General features: G+C 46.6%; 1 long non-coding RNA gene across 1 annotated transcript in view; it reads left to right on the plus strand.

Annotated features, from left to right (window-relative positions):
* Positions 1 to 13,518, plus strand: part of LOC109283113 (uncharacterized) — a 93,709-nt gene extending 80,191 nt beyond the window's left edge. The window contains exon 5 of the long non-coding RNA XR_002090174.2: positions 8,275 to 13,518. This is a non-coding gene — a long non-coding RNA (uncharacterized LOC109283113). The remainder of the gene's footprint in view (positions 1 to 8,274) is intronic.
* The last annotated feature ends 4,761 nt before the right edge of the window (positions 13,519 to 18,279 follow it).

Consider the following 18,279-nt stretch of genomic DNA (forward strand, 5'->3'; position numbering starts at 1 on the left):
GCAGTTACTGCATGCAGACAAGTCTTGTTGGCTACCTTACATCTGCAATGTAGAGATTGTTGGTCACCACCTTCTATGTCTTAGTGCCGCACCATGTCCAGGTCTCTAGTTTTCACCCCATTCCACGTTGCTCTTCTGTGCCCAGGTTGTTTGCTGTCCATCCACAGGTTGGTTTGCTTCTTTCTCACCTTCCAGTATCAGTGCCGGTAAGGAGTCCCTGAAAGATTACCTCGCACGTCCAAGGACTTGCATTTTCCTCTGAGTTACTATATTGATAAGCTGTTTTTTTTGTCAGTGCCATCCTCTGCTGTATCTTACTATTTAACATGATCAGCATTTAGCTTATTTTCAAAGCATTCCCACAGCACCAGAATTCAAAGACCTGGAGACGTCTTTCATCAGACTTCCTGAGGGCTGTATACTTACATCCTTGAAGAACTGTTGACTGCACATAACCTGTTAGCATTCTTGCTCTGAACTCTAGGTCCCTCTTGCACTCTCCTAAGATTATGAAATGCAGATATTGCCTCCTGAATTCTGGCACTGACTGATCTTGGTATGGCATCCACCACTCCCTAAATTGAAGGTAAATTACAGGTGGAAGCCAAATGGATAGAAGCCAGGTTTAAATTGATGTAGAAGTACACTGTTTTAATTCAGATTGACATTATATATGTAACTATGTTGGTACAAGGTGCATATATAGACAGTGCCTTAGTCACAGACAAAGGGGTGTTTTTGCCATGAAGATTCATAGATTCATAGATGTTAGGGACGGAAGGGACCTCAATAGATCATCGAGTCCGACCCCCTGCATAAGCAGGAAAGAGTGCTGGGTCTAGATGACCCCAGCTAGATACTCATCTAACCTCCTCTTGAAGACCCCCAGGGTAGGGGAGAGCACCACCTCCCTTGGGAGCCTGTTCCAGACCTTGGCCACTCGAACTGTGAAGAAGTTCTTCCTAATGTCCAATCTAAATCTGCTGTCTGCTAGCTTGTGGCCATTGTTTCTTGTAACCCCCGGGGGCGCCTTGGTGAATAAATACTCACCAATTCCCTTCTGTGCCCCCGTGATGAACTTATAGGCAGCCACAAGGTCGCCTCTCAACCTTCTCTTGCGGAGGCTGAAAAGGTCCAGTTTCTCTAGTCTCTCCTCGTAGGGCTTGGTCTGCAGGCCCTTAACCATACGAGTGGCCCTTCTCTGGACCCTCTCCAGGTTATCCACATCCTTCTTGAAGTGTGGCGCCCAGAATTGCACGCAGTACTCCAACTGCGGTCTGACCAGCGCCCGATAGAGGGGAAGTATCACCTCCTTGGACCTATTTGTCATGCATCTGCTGATGCACGATAAAGTTCCATTAGCTTTTTTGATAGCTTCGTCACACTGCCGACTCATGTTCATCTTGGAGTCCACTAGGACTCCAAGATCCCTTTCCACCTCTGTGCCACCCAGCAGGTCATTTCCTAGGCTGTAGGTGTGCTGGACATTTTTCCTCCCTAGGTGCAGCACTTTGCATTTCTCCTTGTTGAACTGAAACCATGATGTTTTAAGTAGGTCTTCTGACCTGCTTCATTACATGCTGCAGACGGGATGTTAGGAGCACTTCTGTGTAGTTGTATTTAATGTCTCTCTGGAGCCTTTGATAAGTTAATAACATTATTCTCTGCTTTGGTTTTCACATTTCTGTATTCTCCAGATTTTGTTTGTGCCCCATTGGGCATATCTTCATGTGCAATTAATGCACATGAATACATTCCAGAGCTTATTGCTCCAGAGTTTTTTGCTCCTAGGCATGCCATTTGAATGTGCACCCGGGAGCAAAAAGCTCTGGAATATATTGCTCCAGAGTTTATTCATACACATCACATTGAGCTCTGTCAGAGCAATCCCAGCTGTCAGCAGCCCAGGGCTGCTCCAAGCAGGCTCAGTGTGCTGCAGAGGGGCTGGCTGGGGATGAGGGGCTAGCTGACAGGGTACCTTGTGTTAATGCCTTTCAGGATTCTGTTCCCCTTCCCACCCCTCTCGCTCTCTCTATAGGTGCCCCCATCTGCTAACATGGCTTTGACTATGCTCCCTGTCCCAGTGCCCCCTTCTCACTCTTGATTGCCATGCATCTCTTCAGCCATACTTCTATCTCTCTCTCCCTCTCCCCCTCTTTCTCTATGCGTCATCTCCTCTTGCACATCCCCAGATCTCTCCTAAATTCAATCTCTCCAAAGTTCAATGTTTTCTCTTTCCCGTTACACTTTTTAATCTATCTGCCATCCTAACAAGTTCACCATTTTTCCCTCCTCAGCAGCCCCTGGTGTGCTGGTTCATATCCTTTTTAGACTCAAGGTATTTTTCATTTGACTCAGGGTACCTCTTGTTAGTCTCAAGGCACCCCTCAGGGTCACAGTTTTCACTCATTCGTTGACTATGAAAAAATCCTGGAGAATTCTTCTATTGTAAAGAACTCAGGAAGCCATGGTAGGTCAGAATGGTTTTGACACTCTGGATTCCTATTTCAAATCTCTCAGTTTAACTTGTGGCTCACGCTGCAGCACTCTGGGTGAGAATCGCTGCCCTAACAACTTTGCCATAGTCCTTATGTCCCAGACTTGTAACAACTCTGCCATCTTGGACTCCTCTGTTTTCTTGCAAACAACAAATCCAGTGCCATGCTTACCTACATTTTCTCTTTCCTTGCTTTTCCCACTGCTGAAATGGCAGCTCACACTTGCTCATATCTCACCTTGATTATGGTAATCTTTTTCCTGGCCTCCCTGTTTCTTACCTCTCTTTTCCTCTCTATATAAAATTTGGATGCTATTCTAACTTTCCTTCCCCACTGCTCCAGTCATACCCTTCTTTATCTGAATGCTCTCACTGGCTTTCTCTCTCTGACTGAATCTAATTCAGCATCCTCATCCTCTCCACGAAGGGCAGACACAATTTTAACAGCCCTGCATTCTGTTCCCATTTCCTTCTACTCCCCCTTTTCTCCTAATGCTTACCCCTGTCTTCTGTTCTTGCTGGTCCCTTATTTTTTTTCTCCTACTTTCAGTTTGGCATTTTCATTCACACGTTCTCTGGGCACTTTAATGCACAGTAGCCTATTCTACCGCACATTAAAGTGGCATGTAAAAAAAAAGTGCTAATACACTAATGTGTGGTAGAATAGGGTGTTGCACATTAAGTGTCATCAAAAAAATGTGCACTTGTGCTACTATGCATTAGTGCAGCCTAATGAACATTTATTTAGTACCTGATATTGGAGGGTGCCTCTACATAAGCATGGAGGCTGCTCTGACAGGCTGGAATTTCAGCACATCAGAGCAGATTTGATTAATCAAGTATGCTGGAGCATGGCAATTACTACACTCCAACAGCCTCCTGCGTCTCATGTAGCAGTGTCCCCACACTTAAAAATGGTGGCAGGGGCGCTTGAACTAAAGTTCGTCGAATGAGCTTTAGTTCAAGCACCCCCTGCCAATTTTAAGCATGGGGATGCTGATACATGAGATGGGGCAGCATGTGTAAAAGTGCCTGGAGGTATTAAATTTAATGTGGATTAGGAAAAGTGCATTAATGCATGTGTAGACATGCCCTCTGTGTTTGGAAGTGTTTCCTGCTCCATCTCCACAAGTCTCTTTCTCTCTTTCCATCCCATGTATTATCAGAATCCTTCATTTCCTCTCTTCTAATCTTTCCGTGCCTTGTTTTACCTCTCACCTGTCATCCCATGTCTAGTTTGTCTTCTCAGTTTTAGACTGCAAGCTGTTTTGGATAGGGATGATGTCCTAGCACATTTTTGTAAAGTGTTGTGCAAAGTTACCATGCCATAAAAATGATATGAGAGGCAAGGATTTCTTTAGGTGATATCACTTGTTGTACCAACTGCATAGTTTGGATAGATTTAGACAAGCTTTTGAATGTAAGACATTCTTCTTCAGGAGAAGAATAAAGACCTGGAGAAAAATGTCTTGCATTTGAAAGCTTGTATAACTTTCTCTCAACTATGCATTTTGCCCAATAAAAGATATCACCTAAGGAAATCTTTCCTTTTTGCATAATTCCTGGACCATCGTGGCTACAACATCACTCTACCATAAAAATAATATTAAGAATGTTAGAACATAAGTAGGCTGGAGAAAAAGATGTCTAATATATTCTGCTTCTGGGGAACAGGATTTACCTGCAAATATCATTCCCTTGAAATCAGTGTGTACTCCCAATTCTCTCTGGCATTTCTCATCACTCACATCATGTGAGATGCTCTCCTGCTGTGAGATCCATTCAGCATAGAACAGTGAGAATTCAAAGATACCATAAGAGAACTGGCTATAGGTCCCCAGTGATCCACCCTGTTTTGGATCATGATCCAACTGGTAGAGGACAGTGCCAGCACAGTTCAAAGGACTGGGGACACAGAAGAGCATGTGACCCATAAACTCCAAAAGGAGGTGTGAGTGAAGAGTGACTTTATGACTAGACTCTAATGAATAAACCAGATCCTCATTTTTCAGAACTTTAGCTCTCTCAGATAGTACTGTTGATTTTACTGGGGCTGCTTAGATGAATAAGAGTTTGTAATGCAAATGCAACAGTAGGTACAGTGTTTGCTTAGCCCAGATCTATTATGATGCATTCCATTTTCTAAGTGAAGGAGGACTGAGTTTGTAATTAACCTAGGCATTTTTTCCTCCATCTGTTTTAAGAAATAGTTCTTACTGGTTCTCTGAGCTAGTGTTTCACATAGGAAGAGGATTGCTTTGCAAGAAATCACCATTTCATTAAAAATATACCTTTAGTCGATGACCCTTCTCAAACCTGCAACTTCTTTGCTCTCTTTCGAGCACCGTACACACTGTAGCAGTTAGCAGCATGCTTCTGGATTACAGTGTTCTAAGCAAGAGAAATTGCTCCTGAGATCATTTAACCTCCCTGGGGAGATGACAGGAAGGAATTAATCTTCCACTGCTAATCCATCCTGTGCTGCCGGATCAAAAATTGGCATTGATGGGGGTGCCCCAATAGGGAAGCCTGAAATGGCATTCACAATCCACGCAGCCCTTCACGCCCCAGAATGGAGAAATGATAGCAGGGAATCAAAAGGGCAGATATTTCAGGAAGTGTATGTAATGCATTGTCAAATCTTCTATGCTTTATGCTGTGTGGGAGTCTGGTTTTCACTGTTACACTGTGGTTTAATCCATGTCAGCAAAGTGAACGTTGCAGAAAAGCATTCACCAATACTCCTGCAAATCACTCTCTCCTTTCGCTCTGTTGCTATTTGCTGCTCCTTGCATTTGCCTATTCATGAGCATTCTGGTGCGTGAATGTTTATTCACCACACTATTTGTGGAAGGTAATATGGGCTAGTGTGAATAAGTGCTTGTGAGGGCATCTGCACCAGAAGGGTTTCTGTAGCCGTTGTGGAAAATTCTTTCTGTTGTGAGTACTACAATGGGCTGAATGAACAATTCAGAATGTGTGCAGACAATCTGCAAACAGAAAAGGGGGCTCCTGTTTCTAAAGCTTAGGTCAGGTCAGTCATATAGATGCAATACCCATGTGAGGTAGGTGACCAATCCTACGGCATGAAAAACAAACAGTAAATGCCCTTATTGACTAGGTTGTGTTTGCTAAAAATGTGTTTGCCCAAACTGCTTCTCGAACATTTGGAAAGAATGAACAAATCTGCACCAATCAAAAAAACCTGTGTGTGTACAATTTGGGAACAGAAAACCCGAGACCGAATCTCTGGGACAGACTTTTCAAAGGGAATGGTAAGAAATTAATGTGAGCAGCTTGAGGACAAGGCTTGATCTTGTCCTCATTACAGTCAAAAGCAAAACTCACTTTGATTTCCCTGGGAGTAGGATTGGGCCCCAGAAGAGGTAGGTGGCTGGGCTTCATGCAGTAGCTGGAAAAGCATTTGGAGTCTCAGTTATGTCACGTATCTTTGCCTTACACAGTGCAAACAAGTGCTAGGGGCCCTGCATTCTTGTAGGTCCACACAGCCTGTGCTGACTTGGCAACTTGCAGGCTGGCTTTGCATCTTTGTCTGGCAGCAGGACTGACAGAGAAGGAGCCTACTACCTAATCCTGACTCCTCACCTGGCAGTGTGAGGCACTATGAACCGTATAAGGCAAAGCCTTACAAGAATTCCTCTTTTTTGGGGGGAACAGAAGTGAAGTAAATACATTCAGACCATTGGCGATGTGTAGAGGGTACATGCAGGTGCATGTGCACCCCCTGAGCTTGGCAGTCCACCCCCTGCAAAAAGTGCCACTGGCACAGCTCAGTACCCACCCCCTTGCCACCGACACCGCCAGTGGTGTCTGTGAGTGGTCCCCAATCCCTGCTGGCTGCCACTGTCACTGCCGGCAGTGTCTGCGGGTGGTCGCCGACCGCTGGTTGGCGCTTGCCTTTCCCCGCCTCCGTTGCTGACACTGCCATGGCTACCTGCAGGAGCTCCCCGCTCGCTGCCACCACGCCCCTGCCGCCAGCATTGCCAACACTGCCTGCGGGTGATCACCATGCCCCCCCAGCCTCTGGGGGCATGCGGCATTGATGATTCAGACTATTCAAGCTGAACAGGGAGATGCCTGTTTATAAATTTCATTGTCCCCTGTGAGTACTGCTACCCCTGCAGAAAACAACTTTTCACCCCTGCTAGTACAAATTCTTCCGAAAGGCAATTTTTACTTTTAAAATGCTCCAAATGGTATTTTTATTGTGAGGTAATAACCCCAGTCTCCTCTCTTAAAAATGCTTTATGCCTCCTTTTCAAATGACTCCCCTTTAACACCACTCCCAGAAATAACACATAGGCTGCGTCCAGATGACTGCCACTGTGCGGTATGTGGCACTGCAGACACATCTGCAGTGCCACATACCACACATCCCGTTGTTCTCCGTGCTGCAAGGGAGCAGTGTGGATGATCTCCAGGATATCCAGGGGTAAAAAAAACCTGCAAAAAAAAAAAAAAAGTGGAGCTGCACATGCAGCAGCAGCATGTGCCACCCAAAGCCAGAGCCTGGCTGGCTGGAGCTGTATTCTACTGCTGGCCAGGCTCCACGCGGCAGGATCGCCACTGCTGCAGCCCTGGGAGGCTCCCAGGACCCCAGGTAAGGCTGCTGGTAAGGCTGCCAGTGCTAGCCCCAGCCTCCCCTACCCCACCTGGGGACAACTAGTGGTGGTGCAAGGCATGCCACTGCTTATTGTCCCTGGGGAACCAAGCATCCTGGCACATCTGGACATCACCATAGGCACCAATACAGTCTAAAAATTTGGTCTAAATGAATGTTTTATCTTTATAAGGGGAAAAAAACCAAATACATAAATAAATAAGAAATTAAAAAGGAAACATTTAGGGGCAAAAACAATTGTGTCATTTACTCTTTTAATTATGGAAGAAAAAATTAGCTATGTTTGTGTGGGCCAGAGATTCCAAGATGCACACCATGATCCCTCCTTTCTTTAAATTCCTCAGAGAGTCCTCAGTATTTCTGAAATGTTCACATTAAACATACAAACCTTGTAGTTATTATCCTGGTCACAGAAGGAGGCTTGTTACACAAACACACAAGATGGTGAAGATGGACCCCTTTAAAACTCTTTTGTCATTTCTTGGGTGTCCCCCGCCACACAAAGCTGCCTTCAGTGCTTCCCCTGGACCTTTTGAAAGCCTTTGTAGGCCTTCTGTCGATCCTCCGGCTTTCTGAAGCTGCTCTCCCCCCATCACTCTGAAGATGCCACTGACAGTCTCATTGAAGTTGGTTCTGAGGCTTCTGGTTCCCTCTGTACATTCCAAACTCTGATGTTGGATGAAACCAGGCCTCCCTATGAATAAGGTCTTTTGTCTTCTGTGTTCCAACCATAGGAAGCTACAGGTAGAAGTCATTATATCTAGAAATGTTCTTTTATATGGATACTCCAGGCTTTGATACTCTCTATTTCTGGGCTGTAGTCAAGGGATTGTATTATAAAGCCAATGATTGATCATACTTTTGTAGATGATGCAGATATAATCTATTAATGTGATCTGTATGTTTCTTTTTCATTCTTTTTCTTGGTTTTCTTTTTTTCCCTTGCAGAATCACCGAGCCCTCTCAGTAAGTCCATAAATAATACTTGAGTATGTTTAGGATGCCATTATTATACTGTCTTTTTCAATGAAAATACCTGGATGCATTCAGAGATCCATCTACAGTGTTTACTAGTGGGTGGTCTGTGATAATAATCAAAACTCTTAAGCATATAAACTTTTTTTCTGTTAATCAGGAATCTGCTTGCAGCTGATTGATCAAGGTGCAGAAATGAGTGGGTCAGGAGTCCAGGAATTCTGTGTCACTACTATAGTGAAAAACTTCAGTAAATCATAGTGTGCAACAATGGCCTGCCTTGTTTTTATACCAGCTGATTACACACAGCTAGCACAATGCATTGTAATCTAGTACAGTTTCACACGAGGAGGCTCTAGGGCTGCCAGTAAACCTTGTACACATGACACTGCCCTCACACAGTCAAATCGTATCTCACACGGCATCATTGAAAACAAACATATACATGCCCTAAATCTAATATGAGCAGCAGAATGTGTATTTCATTTGTATATTAAAAAGAACTTATGACTTTCAGCATGCTGCCTTACACTGAGTGTTACCCAGATATTTGCTTTCCTTCAGAAGGATTATAGTGTGAGGCCTCTTACCAAGGATCGCTGAAAATGGCATTGTGGTGGATTATATATTGCTTAAGCATACGTTCACGTGTAGTCTTTCTGCAACTCTGTCACATTCTCAGTATGTTAAAAAACAAAAGTTATTTTGCTGTGTGTTTGTGGTAAGGATTAGCCTCCCTGGTGACTGAGCACAAAAGGTCTCCAATTCCTAATTACCACTTTTTTCCTCATAATAGTTCCTAATGGTGTTTCAAAGAGCTAGGGCTTTATTTTAAAGGATTTCTCACCTGCGTGAAGCCTTGTCTACACTAGATTTTTCCCTCAACCATTCCCCAACATTGTTGGTGTCAAAGCAGTGTTAGAAACCACCGCACATTGTGGGCCAAGCATGGTAGGGGCTAAGTTGCAAACACTGCTTTCAGCACTGATTCTACTGGGAAAAAAACTAGTCCATATGGTGAAGAAAAAAATGTCAATGATCAAACTTTTTATTTATGGGAAATAAGAGCTCCCAACAGAGTTCACACCATTTTAGCTGAACCCCTGTGATAGTAGCTTCATATTATCTTATTCTCAGAGAAACTCCAAGACTAGCACTGTGGCTGAGGACAGACCAAGCATGGGTACAAGAGATGGGAAATTCTTCCTCCAGATATTGTACAGCAACAAGCCCAAGCCTGATCTTGGTCTTGGTTTTTAAGATTTTTCAGATGGAAATTAACTCCTGAGAAATGAATGGCTCTAGTTTGTGGAGATTTTTAACAATTTCAGGATGAAAAGAATTCCAATTCCACAGCAACTGTAGGGGAATCAATCTTACCTCAGAAATTAGTTTATTAAAATGCTATGATGCTTTTTTTATTTGCATTAAACCTAAAGCCAGGTTTTACTGGGAGGTGCGCAGTAGTGACAAGGCATTTGCAGCTTTGTCTGCATATACATAATTTAAAGTTTAGCAGCAGAAGGTAATATTACTTAAGCAATAGAACAGCAAATGTAAGGTTAATGATTCTTCAAATAGATAGTCCAATAAAGTAATGTACAGGTGTAGCCCAAGGGACCATATAAACGTCAGCCAACTAGCTGTTCTTGTATGTGGAAGAAACTGCTATTCTTTCTTAACCTAAACCTCATCAACTGTGTCCCAAGTGAGTACAACATGATAGACAGTGGTGACATGAACAGATGAACCCCAAGGTGACTGACTACCCTGTGTACGATAATGCAAAGCTGAGTTCCTTTAAAGATGAATTACAGTAGTGGTCAGATGCCCAAAGTCTACTTCTCCCTTAAGAAGTTGCCTCCTCAACTATCTTCACACATGAATTCCATGCATATTTGCCTTTAGAAAGAATCTCAGAGTCAGGGGAATCAAATCCTTCATAGCCTAGTGAAGCTTAACACCTTTGGAGCCCAGCCTTTTAAATGACTTTTGATTACTATTAAATAGTGCCTGGTCTCTTACCTATTACTTATGAGCAAAGGTCTAGGGCAACATTAAACTGTCAAAAGAAACGTAAAAATGTTACACAGATGATTTGTCATAAAATGTTTAGATTAATTTAAATTTGACATAGTCCTGTGTTTTGTTATGGCCCTGTCTGGCTTTGTCCATGCGGTTTAAGAAAGAGAAGGTGGAGACAACTTCGTAACTCCTTCATTTAGGTGAGGCAGGAAACAGTTTTATGTAGGCCTAGGGCAAAAGATTGGTTAATCTATCACTTTCATTAGGAGCTGTATAAACAAATGAGCCACGTTTTTATGCTGGTAATAGTCTGTTGCTCAAAATTAGAAACCAAGTCTTGCTTTCATTGGCACTCCTGTACATTTGGAGTAACTGCAGGAATGCAACAACCTTACACCAGGCGTAAATCCAAAATATAAGGATTTGGCTCACGTCTATGCATTCAGGCAGATTCTGAACATGGTTTAAATTTTAAATCCTTCATTTTCCATGTCCCATTTTAGTTTATATTCTCCATCTGGAATGTTTTATTTGATGTGGTGTGGTGGTTCACCACTTTCCACTTCATCTCTAAATTATGTTAGTGACCTCTCCTGACAAAAGTTCATAGAACAAGGAACTGGTGAGTATACTTGCTAATATAAGCTGAATGCAATCTAATAACTCTGAGGGCATCAATAGTGGCTCCAGAGTTAAAGCTATTTGGAGATTTGCAGTTAAAACAGGACTGAAATCCTCCTGTTTCAAATGTTTCTGATTGAATTTAATCTACTGATTTGATAGAATAGCTTTTGCATAAGACAAATGAATTTTCTGTGTACACTTTTGACACATTTACTATATTTCATAAGCAAAGCATTTTAAAATGTTGGATGAGGGTAGGGTCCATCCAAGGTTTGGATATAGGTTCTGAGGCAGGATGAAGGGGCAGAGGGACTGTGCAGTTGGTAGAAATGTTTTGAAATGTTCTCTTTCTGAAGTATTGTTTCCTTTCTGCACATTTTTTGTCAAATGACTATCAACTTCATGCTTCACGGACACAGATTCTGAGAGCATCTCATGGCATGGGCTGCTTTTTAACATTTAAAATTAAACCTCTTAAAGGCATTTTCCTTGCTCAGCATCACTGGTTAGAGTGATTGTCAAGATGAACCAACGGAACTGCTCAGTGCTCATATCCTCTTAGCCTCCATTGCTCACATACCTGGCCACAGAAGGTCTGGAGATGGCAGGTGGCAGATGACAGGATTTTCTGAAGCAAGGTGAGTGATGTGGGGGCAGCAGGACTGCAGGGTGAATAAGGTATATGTGCATGGTGTCCTGAAGGAAGAGTGGTCCAGGGTTTGATGTGCATGAGTGCTTGAGGCCTGCTAAAAGTGCTCGTACTCCATGGGGCTGCATCTGTTGTGGAAGCAAGTAGAGTTGGGGAAGAGGACATGGGGCTGGCAGTGGTGAGGATTTGTGGCAAAGGGGAGCCCACTGCTTTCATTACCAAATTGACAGCAGCTGAACAGCTCCCTTTGCAAATGCTGTTGTATGTGTGCTCCTTCACTGCCTTAGTTCCTCTCTGCTCCAGACTTCATTGCCAAATCAGCTGAGCCTCTAAGCTGAGGCACTGATGCATCTAGGGCTCTCCATAGCCTTCAGAGCATCAGAACTGAATTAGGGCATCAGGCTCACTTCCTGTCATGATTCCTCAGTTCAGAGGCCATGGCTCTCCCCAACACCATCCGACAGCCACTGTCTGCAATTATACTTCTGCCCCATCCCCACAGCCCCACTCAGCCCTTATTGTGCCCATTTCTTTTTTCCCAAGTGCATCACGTAGTAGTATTGTGGAGAGCTGCAGGGGCAAGTGGCATGCAAAAGGGCAGGAGGAGAAAGGTTGTGAGAGTAAAAATGGAAAAAAAAGCCTTGAGCTGTAGGGCCTCAAGTGGAAGAACCAGAGGGGAGAAGGGGCTGCCTATAATATGTCACAAAGGTAGCTCCTCTTTGCAGGCCCATCCAGCTCAAGAACCATTTCTCACATCTTTCCCCACAGCCCTGCAAAGCCCTCAGCCCTTCATACTTTTCTGTGTGCCTGCTAGAGCCTTCCACTCCACTGTCCTGTATCTTCATTCTTCACCATTCTTCCATACTCCCCCACACCATTCATCACTTGTCCATATGTATGAATGTGCATAGGTATCAGTAGTGATACATGGCCATAAATCAGGATTTAGTAGCGATGTGTGGTAGAGAAACAAGGGGCAGGGTAAGGTCTGAAGGTGGGGGTGAAGGAGGATTCAAGGCTGCAGGAAGGATAGAATATGAGAGGGAGGAAACAAAGTGAAGAGCTCTTCGGGGGACAAATAGGAAGAGTAGTGATGTGTGCAGGGTGTGAGGGCTAGTAGGGCTCTATGGAAGAAACTTAGAGATGAGACCACATGAGCAATCCATGTCACTTACCAATACTTGCATAGAAAGTCCACCAAACAAAAAATGTTAAAAACAGCTGCAGTTGTTCCAGTGCTTACATCACCAATGTAAGCACCAAAAAGCTGTGACATCCCTAGTTAAGTCCTCCCCCTTTTCTTGCAGCCTTTAACTGTAATTTCACCTTGAACACAGTCACCAAACCAGCATTCATGACCCACCTGCCTCCACCCTCCACCACCATGCAAACATGCAACCATAATTCTACACACAGGAAAACATCACCTCTGGAGAAAAGAAAGTAAGCATCAGAGTTCCTCAGTGGACCACCCAAATGTCACTGCTACAGACCTTACAGACAATAATTTCTCAAAACAATAAACTCCAAGGCACACTATTTCCATTTGCAAAGCAAATGATATAATCCACACCACTCACAGTCCTCCTAAACAGCACACGTTTAACTGTCAGATAAAACCTTAAAACCATGCACTCAGCCTACTTCAAATAATGCCATTCACCATTCCAAACAAGAACATCCTATTGTAACCACTGCACATGGTTAGAGTTTATGGTAACACATTTTGTGTGGAGATGGAGGGACAGGACATGTGGGTTGTGGGTGGGGGATGTGGGTGAGATGATGTGGAGAAGGTGAAACCATGTTTACAGAGTGCAATTTGGGGCAGGACAAAATAACAAATCTTTTGATTCTTTTTTTTGCACATTTGTGTTGGTGCTTTGTGTACTGGAGGAGCAATGAGTTTGGTTGGAATAAATATTGGGAAAAGGCAAAAGTAAAGTTAAATAGTGAATGTAGAAATCATAACACAACCAAAAGATTTTTTTTAAAATCTCTTTTGTATATTGTTTTATTTGTGCTCTGGGTTGGGATATTGACTTTGCTAAGAGCTAGCTTCCCACATAGGTTCTCATTTTGTGTGGAGCATAATGCTGTATTTATGCCACCATAGTTGTCTGGGATATGCATGTGATATAACATGCAGCAGTATGCCACTGTAGGATCAAGTAGGAGGAGCAGATGGCTTAGGAGAGTAAAATCATTGTTTAGACAACAAATATCACCCATACTTAGCAAATGTAGCAAAGGAAATTATATTAAAATGTGTGAACTTACTATATAAGAATATGAAGAAATATTTAAAACAGCCCCTTCTCACAATTTTCATCATTTGCCATCCACAAACATGAGTGTATATAACCTGCCCACCATGTTAAAGTTTCTGTTAGTTTTAACAAAATAAATGTACGGCAAAATGCTCAATAAGGGCTGACTAGGTGCATTGGTTTTAAGCATCCAACTTGAGACATTTAAGTGTCCCAGGACAGAACCCAAGATTTGCGGTGCCCCAGATCAGTTTACTTCTAAAAACATTGTCCTGGGGGTAGGCAATTGTCATTGAATTTGTAACCCTGGAAACTATCCATAGAGTAATTGTAGCAGAACTTGTTTTCTTATACTACCGCTATCGCTATGCTAAAATCTTGAGCACCAAGACATCATTTCGAGAGCATGACTGATTCAATCATAAGCAGCAGAAGTGACTGCTTGAGGCCCTACAGTCCCATTTTTTAAAGACATAGGCAGGGTAGATCTCTATCTCTGGCTACCAAACCAATACTCCGGTGGCTGCTGAGCTATTGCGTTTGGAAGTTTGCACCCCAGCAAATCGTAAGGCTCTAACTAAGAACTCTCTGCTGACTGAATATGTAGCCTTCCTGCCAAGATTTCTTTTTTTTTAAAAGCTGATAAGGATTCAGGCACCTACCCGCATTGAGTTAGCTGATAATCACCAGCTCATTTAATGCAAGAGTTGAGTGTAAATGGCCTTGAGATAATACATTTTGGTTACTCCTGCATCTGCATTCAAAAGGGACTAGCTATGCAGGGATCACTCTTTAAGGGCCTGTTACAAAGTCCACTGGCCTCAATAGGCAGACTGCATCAAGGCAGGAGAACCCAGTCCTACAATATGGTGAATATAACCACCATCCACTCTCTAGGGGTTTCAAGGGAGCTGAAGTTCCTAAGCAATTTACAGACGGTCATCAACTTGCTGCTCCCCAAATAGTATTTCAATGGATCCTTGATTCCCTTGGTACCAGACTGGTGACGCTGATGCTTTCCAGTAGCAAAAACGTTTTAAAAAGCAGACAGTAAATGTTTGTGTGGCACCAGCAAACACATTTTTCTGCTATAGTACTGAAATCTTTATCCAAGTGCGGGATTGTTTGCTTCAGTGAAGCAGTGTCACAGAAGTGGCAATAATGTTTAGGGTTGGCAAGCCGGTCAATTGACCGGTCAAATATTGTCAATTGACCAGTCAATTGACTGCATATTTTTGACAGGTCAAAGATTATAGCAATTTTACAAAAAAGCTGCATTTTTTTTATAGTTTCCTTGACAGAAATATGATTTTTTTAAAAATCGTTTTTGACACATTTCTTAATGGAAATGTTGTCCTTTTTCTGTGTATTATTTGGACCTATTGGCAATTTTTCACAATTTTTGACTAACGTGTGACTGGTCATCCCCTTCCTTCTCAAAGGCAACCCCCTGCTCTCCACTTCCCCCTCACTCCCCTGCCTGCTCCTGCTGCTCTCTCCACTGCTAAAGGTAGAGCAAAGCTCTGGAGCCAGTGGAGTTGAGCAGGGGCAGGGCAAAGCTAGGAAGGGGACAGTAGCAACAGCCTGGTGAGAGCAGCTCCTGCCTCTCTGCCTGAAACAAGTGCAGGTAATGGGAACCCCCACTTCACCCCTGCTGCCCTGTCCCCATCCCCAGCTGCACTCAGCCCCAGCACAGTGGGCAAGAATGGCACTGGTGCTTCCCCTCCCCTGGGATGGGAAAATCAGGTGTGGAGGTGGGGAAATGGGGTAGTGTGGATATAGCTTTAGGCAAGAAGGGGAAGGGAGGGAGGATTTCCACATGCTTTAGGGACTTAAAAAGTCCCCAGAGGTTCCTGTGGTGCAGTGCAATCCAAAAGTGGGGTGCAGCCACATTACTGCATGCCCTTTCGATCCCTCCCTGGTCAACCCCTAGCCAAACTACACAACTTACTGGTCACAAGCAGCCAGTACTGTAGCAAGGGCAGGGGGTGAGCAGGGCGACTGCCCTGGGCACTGAAGTGAATAGGCACATTCAGCCCAGTTGAGGCAAGACATGGGATGGAGCTGCTTGCAGCTCGTTTGGGGGTGGCTTGGGGATGGGGAAAGGGCAGCTCTGGTGGCTGCGTGCACTCCTGCGCAAGCATGGGGGGGTGTACTCCCCCTGAATCTGTGTGCAGGGTGAGGGCAGGTTGCTGCTGTGAGCTTTGTCCCCAGCCCCAAACCTCGTTGCTACGGCACTGCAAACAGCAAGAGGACATCCACGTAACACTGTCACGAGCAAGGCCCCTTTCTCCTCTGTGCCATGAGAAAGACCTTCACAGACCCGGCTGCCAGAAGCGGGGTCTTTTTCCCCGTTCCTGCGCCCCGCAGTCTGTGGCTGAAACAGGGCCTGCGCGTCCATTCCCTACCCGCCAGCTGTAGTGTCTATCCGCCCACCTGTCTCGGGGAAGCGGGAGGGGCAGTTCAGAGATGACTCAGGCAGCTATCAGGGGCAGAAGGGGGTGACTCATAGGGAAAGGGCTGAAGAGTCATTCGGGAATTAAAAAGTCAGGCTCGCAGCCTCGCGGAAGAGGCCGGCCTGAGCTGGTATCCCCAGAAAGAGCCCGAGCTCTGGGCCGCGCTTGTCGGGGGAAGTGCCGAGCGCCGCTGGCTCAGCGAGGGCCCCACAGGCAGCCGCGGAAAGGGGCAGGCCCGCCGGCTCCGGAAGCCTCCGGCTGCGAGCAGCAGCGAGGCTTTGCCCGCAGCCTGCGCCTCCTGCTCTGCCCCAGGCCTCTTCCGCCCCTGCCCTTCTGACACGTCTTCCTCGGGCGCGATGCGAGGCGGGCAGGGCAGGAAACCTCGGTTTACCACCCCCGACCGCAGGCCCGGGGGGGGGGGCGAGTTGCGCGCAGCGGGCTGAGCGCGAAGGCGAGAGCACAGCCCGGCTGGCCCAGCGTGCTGCGCCGGCACCTTCCCCGGCTCGGGCTGCGGATCCGCAGCGGCAGCAAGGAGGGAGAGAGGCTGGCTCCCGGCCCAGTTTGGCCCTCCCCGGCCGAGGGCGAGGGGAGCATGCTGCCGCGCTCCCCATGCATGCGGCGAGGGGGAGGAGGCGGGCAGAGCCGGGCCTCGGGATGAATTGTTTGCGCTCGTAACAAGGCAGCAGCTCCAGCAGCCCAGGCGGGGGCGGGTCACGTGCAGCAGCCCCGGCGGCGGCTGCAGCAGCTGGCAGGAGCGCGGGAGCTCCTCCCCGGGGGCCCGGCGTGCAACCCGCCGGCACCGCGCCGCTCGGCCCCGGGGCTCCGGGCCGGGGGCTGTGTGTGTGTGTGTGTGTGTGTGTGTGTGTGTGTGTGTGTGTGGCGGGGTGGAGGGTTGTGTAGGAGTGTGTGTGTAGGACAGGTGTAGAGTGTGTAGGGGTGTGTGCGTGTGAAAGTGCAGGAGTGGGTGTGTGTTTGTGTAGCAAGGGTGGAGGCATGTGTGGAAGTGTGTACGGGCCTGTGTGTGTAGGGGCAGGTGTAGAACGTGTGTGTGTGTGTGTGTGTGTAGGGGCGGATGTAGTGTGTAAGCGAGAGTGGAAGGATGTGTGCGTCGGGAGGGGGTGTAATGGGCGAGGGGGGTGTTTGTAGGAGTGTGTGTAGGGGGGTGTTTGTAGGAGTGTGTGTAGGGTTGTGTGTGTGTTTGTAGGGCAGTGTGTGTGTGTGTGCGTGTATGTGTAGGGTGCAGCCCCCACCCCTCCTCAAACGCGGGGCCTGGCTAGCAGCCAGCGCCGCGCTGTTTTCCAGCCGCGAAGGAGGAGCTGCTCCTCGGCTTAGTCGCTGCCACGAGCCTGTGCCACCCGCGATCCGGCAGCAGTTCGTAGAAGCGAAACGGGGGCAGCTGGGGAGAAAAGGAGCCCCCGGCTCCCGCTGCGCCCCCTCCCCACGCCGCCCGCACGGCGCACGGGGCCACGGCAGCCCGCGACGCTGGCCGGGGCTGGCGGGCGGCGGGGAGCAGCCGTGGAGATCGCGCTTAATAAAACAAACAAACCGGGCTGCCCCCCCCCGCGACACGGACAGTTGGCATGTGTGACAGCTGCACGCGGCAGGCAGAGGCAGGGGATTATCGCGGGCGCACACACTCATACCCACGCACATGCATGCACGCACTCGCGTCCAAACAGGCACTCACGCACGCACACATCCACACACATGCACTCAGACATGCACATGCATAGAAGACTCACACCCACACACGCGCGCCCACCCACCCACATGCACTCACATATGCACTCACACCTCACATGCACTCACTCCCATGCATACACCCACATGCACATGCAGATGCATTCACATACACACTCACACCCACCCACCCAACTACACGCACTCACCCGCACATGCAGTCACACATGCACACACACCTACACATGCACTCACCCCCACACATGCACTCACTCCCACGCACATGCACCCACACATACACATGCACACACACAGGCACATGCATTCACACATACGCTCCCACGCACACGCATTCACTCACATACACACATGCACTCGCACCCACACGTGCACACACCCGCTGTGGTACGGCAAGAAGAGCCCAAGCCAAGTGCCCGGGGGCGGGCTGGGGCAGGCCGAGC

This window comes from Alligator mississippiensis, chromosome 1 (genome assembly GCF_030867095.1).
Source record: "Alligator mississippiensis isolate rAllMis1 chromosome 1, rAllMis1, whole genome shotgun sequence".
In the NCBI taxonomy this organism is placed as follows: domain Eukaryota; kingdom Metazoa; phylum Chordata; order Crocodylia; family Alligatoridae; genus Alligator; species Alligator mississippiensis.